The sequence below is a fragment of the Pteropus medius genome, unplaced genomic scaffold (genome assembly GCF_902729225.1).
Source record: "Pteropus medius unplaced genomic scaffold, Ma_sr-lr_union100, whole genome shotgun sequence".
Taxonomy (NCBI): Eukaryota; Metazoa; Chordata; class Mammalia; order Chiroptera; family Pteropodidae; genus Pteropus; species Pteropus medius.
In genome coordinates this window covers 2,585,371-2,593,492 of record NW_024340697.1, presented here as the reverse complement: position 1 = coordinate 2,593,492, position 8,122 = coordinate 2,585,371, and positions in this window count along the sequence as shown.

The following is an 8,122-nucleotide window of genomic DNA, read 5'->3' as shown; positions in this document are numbered from 1 at the left end:
CTGTTAATCTTCCCCACTCAGCACACATTGTCAATGCTGGAAGTTCAATGAAAAGAGGAATATGAATGGTGCCCTCAGAGGGAATAATTGGCTACCGGACAATAGTAGCTAAACATTTTCCCCTTAGGAATTAGAAGCAAATCAGACTAGCTGTGTTATTCAAGAGCAGAATTGTTAAGTAGTTGAAATGTGACTTTAGGCTTTTCTATTTCCCGATTTTAGTTTTGACTACAATTATAATGGAATAAGATTGATTACTAAGGCTCCTACCATTACTAAAACTTTGTGACTAGAACCCACCCGATTGGCATTTACATATTATGATTATATATATTATTCAATATTCGATATTCCCTCTTTCCTACATTGTGTTTGATAATAACTAACACCTCGTTGTCTATGTGGATGTGTGCATATCAACCTGGTTTATTGCTCCCATAGCGAAACCTGACGTTTCCAGTGGTCAGGATTTAGAGGAATGTTGGTCATTATGTCTTGAACGTTTTTTGGTCTTTCACTTTGAAGTATGTTTTCGAACCCTGCTCTGTACCTGTGATTAGGATCATTTCAAGGTCATGGTATATAGCACTATTTAGAATTGTCCACAGAAGCTGAGCTTTTCGGAAATTTTCTGATTATCTAGAAGTCTTCATAAAAAATATAAGAAAACTTATAGAGCTTTTGGCAGCATGTATAATTTTAAAGAGAAAGAAGTAGTCCATCTTCTGTAAAATGCATAGCGATAAAAGCAGACTATTAGAAAATGATAACGTTTACTAAGCATCTGTTCTGTTCTGAGTGTTTTCCTTCTGTTCCATTCCCCTCTCCTCCCTTCCCTTCCCCTCCCTACCCTTTCTCTCTCTTGCTCTCTCCTTTTCTCTCTCTCTTCCTTTTTCTCTCTCCCTTTCTGCCTCCTCATCCTTCTTTCCCCACTTTCTCTCTCTGTCCTTTCTTTCTATTCTGATATAAATGGTGATTGAGTAGGGATGGCAAAGCAACTCTCTTTCCTCCTTAGACTCCTTGGGCGAAAGTTCTGTTTCTTGAGGGGGTTATGGTGCATTTCCTGGCCTGGTCTCCCTTCCCGGCCACCAGTTACCACTTCTGTTTCAGTTATGGGAAGGCATCGCTGACATGACCATGGACAACTGGTATGATGCAGCCTTTGAAGGCAGGGAGCTACTTCTTAAACTCAGTCCTATGATTGTCTGACTTGTGGCATTAATAATCAGTATCTTTTAGATTTACATAAGATCTTTTTACCTAATGATCTTGGCATTCTCTCAAGATAAACTTTCATGGGACTCAATTCTAAGTCATGATTTTCAAATAAATGATTCATGCTGTTGGAAAATATTTTAATTGGTGTCTCATGACTCTTCTTTATTTACCCTTTGGAGATGGGACATGTGAAAAAGTTGATTTGTCCTCCTCGTGGGCAAAGAAAAAATTATCTGACTTGTTAAAAGTGAAAGATACTGGATCTATATTCTTCTCACGTTGGACTTTTCCTTAGGTACTTTACAAAGGAATTCACACTGTATATTTGGTCTACCTTTCTTTAAAATCTTTTGTTTTAAGGAATACCAGAAGAAAATGGTTTTTCAGAAGATTTTGAACTCATTTTTGCATAATCTTTTTCCTTAGTGATCCAGAGACTATGACTGCTTAATTATAAAATTTTTGCTTAATTTATAGGTATGGATAACATTTTCAAAACTTGAAGTCTCAGCTTAGATAGCATCTCCTCCAGGCAGGTGTTTCTATGCTAAGAGACCCTCCATTGTATCTCATAGCATGAGTGCTCACTCTACTCTAATATTTCTTCAATTTTTTCAATTTATCTCGGTATAGGTCTGCTCCCCATTAGGCCATAAGTTACTTTTCCCTGTTACCAGCAGTCACCACTACACTGGACGTGTGTAGCACTGATATGACTTCAAAATAGTGTTAGATCTATTGAATGTATTAACTAAGAAGCACATATATTTCTATATCATAAATTTGATTTTTAAAATACATTAAAAACAATACTACAGCATAATTAGTTTCCTTTGTAATTCCAGGTATTTTATTTTATGCATTTAAAAGCATTATTCTTAGATGGAGTCCATAAGCTTCAGGAGGCTATCAGAGGGGCTCCCATAATGGAAAAGGTTAAGAGCCTCTGCTGGAATAATGAGTTCCACAATTCGGAGACATGTCAAAGAGATTTGAGAGGATGATTTCACACGCTCTTGCCACAGCAGCCCTCCCAGTCATTGACTGATTCCCTTATCATCAGCGTGGAGACAGCTTGTGGACTTCTGGCTGTCGCAGGCCAGAGCAGGGATTGGGTGACTGTTGGCTGTTCCAGGTCCAACTAATGACTCATGGATTCGAGCATCCATCAGTGTTTCCATTTGTAAACAGTATCCGTTTCTATGTGACAAGGTTGAGATATGCAAAGAACAGTGTCGAATCAGATAGAATCACATTATTCTCCTTCTGCATCCTATGATAATAGCATTATTGCTAGCTTAAGAATAGTTGAAAATGGCCACCATTTCTTCAAATTTCTTCTAGAAATGCCAAAGACGTTGCCTTCTTTTATGGTTTCTTCTAGAATATTTTGGCATGAATTTCAGTTTCCCAGAAGAAGGCTTCATGATTTCTCTAACATCACAGATACCTTTCTTGATATTCCAGGCATATTTTTCAGAGGAGAATTTATTCCTTGGGTTTCTTAGTAGGAAGAGTAACAGTTATTTCTGCTCAGATATTCCCTGTACTTTTAACATATCTGACTCCTCCCTCCTCTTGCCTTATGATCGTATTTTGCGGGCAAAGTAGAACCTAGTACATGAAAAGTACGTCAACTTTCTGCTTCTAAATATATTCATTTACTCACATCCACACCCAGCATTGCCTCCTTGCCCTTGTTACAATGGAAGAGAAGTTCCTTTCCCTCTCAGCCGAAGGCAGAGCATCTGTATTGCAACCTCTCTCCTGTAACATTGCAACAGATTGCATCCAGGAGCAGATAGGAGTGACTCATTGTCATATAATAAGCTATATAGTGAAGAGATCTATCTGTAAATGTGTAAGAAGATGCTATTCTCATCAAATGCTTTTGTTTTGGAAAATATAGTTATGTTTTGTAAACATATATAATGGAGTTATTGTATTACAATGAATTAATAAATATATGGATAATTTCTCAGTTTTAATATTCAGCATCTTGTATATTGATAGCTATAACCAACACAAACCAACGTTCTGGGGGATCATCAATGTTCGAGAGTATAAAGTTGTTCTTAGGCCAAAAATTTGAGAAGTTCTGGTCTGTACTTACTGAATCCACTTCTTCGCTTCCCTTACACTCCTTTATCCAATCAAATTTGACTTCTGCCCTCATCAATACTCCAAACTTAATTATTCCATAGTCATGAAATTCAATGATTCAGTCCTTATGAGAACTCCGGAGTTCATTGTACGTTGTCCTTGACTGTTCATCTAGAGATACTTCTCCATTGACTTAGGGAACTCTAGAGAGCAGTACCATGCTCACTCTTGGTGTTTCTTCTCCCTCCCTGTTTCCTCCTCCTCCGTCTCTTTCATGGACTTTTTTTCCTCTGCCCACCCTTAAAGCTTGGTGACCCTTGAGGACCTCACCTCCTCCCACCCTCCCTAGGCGATCTCTCTGCTTCCTTGTTTGCAGTTACCATGTCTAGGTTAATGAAAGCTGAGTCTTCAGCACAGATCTCCCCCCATGCTTTGGACCTAAAGACTGAGCAGCTAGTTTGCTGGGACGTTCAACTTGGATATTCTACCAGCACCTACAATTTAACACATGCTGGACTGAGCTTGATCATGTCTCCACCTCACCTGCTCCTTCATCTGTGTTCTCTTGGCCCGTCTTCTATTTACTTTTATTTACAAGCCTTTAGATCGGAAGCCATTTTTGATTCTTTTCTTTTCTCACCGTGCCTCATGATATCCAAGCCATCTCCATGACCTGTGTCTCACCTCCTACATCCTCCATATAATCCACTCTTCTCTGACTTCTAACTCTGGCCACCCATGTCCCCATCATCTCTTCTCTAAATGACCGCAGCAGTCCCCTAACTGGCCCTTCACTCATCTAGTCTTCACAGTGCAACCAGAGTCATCCTTCAAAGGTACAAATCTCATTTCATTCTTTCTTCAAGGCCCTCAAGCCCTGGCCCCGACTCATCTCTCCTGCTTCATTACTCATTACCTTCTGTCATTCATGCGCCAGCCACAAGAGCTTCTTGTCTCCTGGGTCACTATTCCTACCCTATTCCCATCTACAAATACAAAGCTGTGCTGGCTAATTGCCACTAGGCGTTTTATATTTCATATTAGACTCCTCTTCCCCAGGGACTCTTTCCTAAGCACCTGCTCCCACTTCACCCACCGTTTCTCAGCTTCTATAGCACCCATGTATGCTCTGTGATGGCCTTTGTCAGTCCACGTATGTGACTGCTTGTCTGATGTGACCTTCAAGCAGGCAGCAGCCTCATCTTTGTTATTTGGCATGGACTCCTTGTAGCATCTGCTAGCTCTGTCACTCATCTGACTCTCTCAGTACCTATTTGTTGAAGGAGGAATTTCACATTTTTAAATTTATCTTTTCCTTAAAAGGTGAAGAGATTTCACCGATTTTTCTTTGTCAAACAGAGTGGCTTGAGTGCAGAAAAACATTAATTTCAGTGTTTACATCATGTAGCATTTATAGTTATCCTAAGACGTGGGTATGATTTCATCTACTATCCACGCGAAAGGCAATGCACATATAATGGGAGCGTTGTGTTGAGATCTGATAAAAACCTTACCCTGAGATGAGTGTGTCACGAGCAATAATTCCATTGTTTTTTTCTTTTCAAAAGTGGTCTTGAATTATAAAAACCCTAACTATAAAAATGGTCCTTATATTGAACTGTTTTGTTAAATTAAATAAAATAAAACTATAGAATTTATTAGGACCTGAGTTCTAATCAAGCATCATCTCGTAAGTTAGGAGTATGAAGGAAAAACGCTTCCATGCTAACTCTGGCTTTGTCAAAATGGGGAACATTTGCAATGAAAGTACAAGGGTTTTTTATTCCTATCTTTTTCATCTGAGTGGAATATCTCATCTATCACGTTAGGAGACTGATGGGTGCAAACACGGGCCACGGAACCGGGTACCCAGGTTCCTGTGTTGCATACTTAGCTCTCTATTCTACCCGCTTTACATTCTTCCCTATTTCCATTTTGCTTCCAGCTGTCGTGGGTAAGTCCCCATCCTCAAAATCATGAATGCTTATGAAGCTCAGGTCGACATTGTTAAATCCTTGAAATCACGATGTGTAAAGCATTTCTTTCCCACTAGGTGTTTCATCATGGGATTGATAATAATTGTGGCTTTGGTGTTTGCTTCTTTTGACAAGAAAGGAGAACCTGACTTTCTGCTCCTGTATCTCTTCTGGGTGATTTTCCTCACAAGACACAGCTCACTGTCTGGCCAAAGATGTTCATGGGCTGCATGTCTGGTTGGTTTACAAATATGTATTGGCCATCTTTTAGAAAGACATTGGGTCGGGTGCTAGAGGCAGACTACAGGCTTTGACATTGCGGGTATCAGCCCAGATTAAGGAGCCTCTTCTTCCAATTACCTTTACTTCTTTTAATCCCAGTTTCTTCATCTGAAAAATGGAACACAGAATATCTATTTTTCAGATCCGTCTTAACAGTTAAATAAGATAATGCACGTAAAGTACTTAGCTCAGTGCCCAGCACACAGGAGGAACTCACAAAATAATGGCTTTAAAAACTTTACAAGCAAGATTACAGAAGATTGGGGAAAATTCCCCAGGTTTCCAGAGTGAGCTAGAAAGAGGTCCTGCATCATTTTTGTAAGAAGCGATACAGATAGACTACTGGGAAACGACTGAGGAAATACATTTTCATAAAAGTAGGAAATAGTTACGTCAATTTCAGTCTAAAAGTAGCACTCTTGCTATTTGGTTCAATTTATTATTGACAGAGGTCATTATCTGCCCAGACACTTGAACAACAACTTTCATAGGCTTTTTGGGGGCGGGGCGGGGTGGAGCGGGGCTTAATGCTTGCACCTTTTAAAAGGCAGACTAGATCTGGAAATGAGAAAGATATGTTTCTTTTGTTAGCCCCGATGTCTACTGGAGGAGGGATGGGCAGTAGACCTGTGAATATTGTGTTTGTTCAAACTGAACTGATCTTTGGAGGTCAAAGGGTTTTCTTGACAGCTGGGTGTTTCACATCCTGCCTTTGGAAACTCAGTAGGTTTCCAAAGGCAACGTCTAGAGGCAATAACCTAGTGTCCCTGGCATTCTCGTGTGAAGGGATTATTTTCTGGCTTTGGGAGAGCAAAAGACCTCTTTAAAAATTCCTACTCTTGAAATCGGTCGGTACATGATTTCATTTTGAAAAAGGTCACGGGTCCAGTTAGCAGTAATCTAACATTTATCAAAAGTTGACCCCAAATTGTTGTTCTTCCCCAAGGTCTCGAAACAAAATATGAGATTAGGTTCGAAGAGAATGGAAACTTAAATGAGTGTTTTTCCTTAATTATGTTTTTTGGCCGCAATCACGGGGATTATGGGCTTTAAGCTTCTAATCTTCCACCTTTTTGATATATTTCTTGTTACTGTGTGATTGTTGCCTGGGTGGTGGGGGAAAAGGCTCCAGAGGAAAAATAACCCCGTCGATGTAATGGAAATGTCTTTCTCTGCAATTTAGTGACTGACTTTGTTTTTATTATAGTTTTCAGAATTTTACAATTGCCTTTCACATGACATTGTTTTTTATTTCTTTCTAGAGCTAATTGCCTGCTAATTATTGATGCTCTTTAACCTCGTGCATTGAACTTTGACTCATCATTTTAAAATAAGAGAAATCTCAACCAGTGGACTTGGTGTCCGAGGACCCCAAGGCTTTGTGACCCTCAAGCCTCAAATCACAAGATCCCAAATCACTTAGGCTTGTCAGCAGACGCTAACAAATACTGCCAGCCTTATGTTTTTAATCAAAAAAGAAAGAGGGAAGGAAAGAAGAAAAGGAGAAGGAGAAATGAGAGGAAAAAGGAAGAAAGGCAGGGAGGGAGAGAGGAAATCAGGAAGGAGAAATAAGAAAGAGACACTTTTAAAATAAAATGGCCCTTTTGATCAAAGGGGCCATTTTAGGACTTTAATTCCTTGGCGAATTACTTGTTAATATTAACAAGTAATTACTTGTTAATATTAACATAGCATTTCGTATGTGTGTGGAAGAACTCTGAAACATCATCATAAAAGAATGGTGAGCAGTATCTACCTTGGGGACAGTAACGGTCAGGTTTTAGTTTGAGCTTGCAGCGTGGCTGGCTCTTGTCATTTTTCACATAGATTTCTCCACCCCCATCTTAAATATCCAACCAGAAATACCCTTCCTTTGACGAACACCTACAGTAAGGGCTTAACTTAGTCATTAGTGTAATATTCTACTTTGTTATCTGATGTCCTTTTTGTATATAATACGCTATTCTTGGACTAACAAGGTCTCATTTTGAAAGATGTTTTTTCATATTTTCTAAGGAGTTCTAAAGAGAATATTTTCAAAAAATATTTCTCCTGGATTAGGGCAAAATATTCTCTATACAGTATAGTCTTAAATGGGTAAAATTGGAGTCTCCAGAGCAGAGCTTCTCAAACTTTAATGAGCATAATCATCACCTGGCAACCTTGTTAAGATGCAGATTCTCATTAAATAGGACTGGGGTATGGCCTGAGCCTCTGCATTTTTCTCACAAGCTCAGCGGCGATACCCATGTTGCCTGGCCACAAACCTCACTCTGAGTAGTAAGGTTCGAAGCCTATTCTGAAGTTCAGACTTCTAGTCATACTTACTGCACAGACAAGAACAATTCGTGTGTCCTCCTAGTGTCCCGGGCTCTCTCTATATGGGAAATAATTATGTTATTTGTCACATCGTGATAACATATGAAAGTTTCCAACATTTTTTTAATTACCTGAAAGTTTTCTGAGCATCTCTGATTACAAATGCAACTAGATTACAATTAGAGATTATAATTGAAGATTCCTCTCTACTGGGGATAAGACAG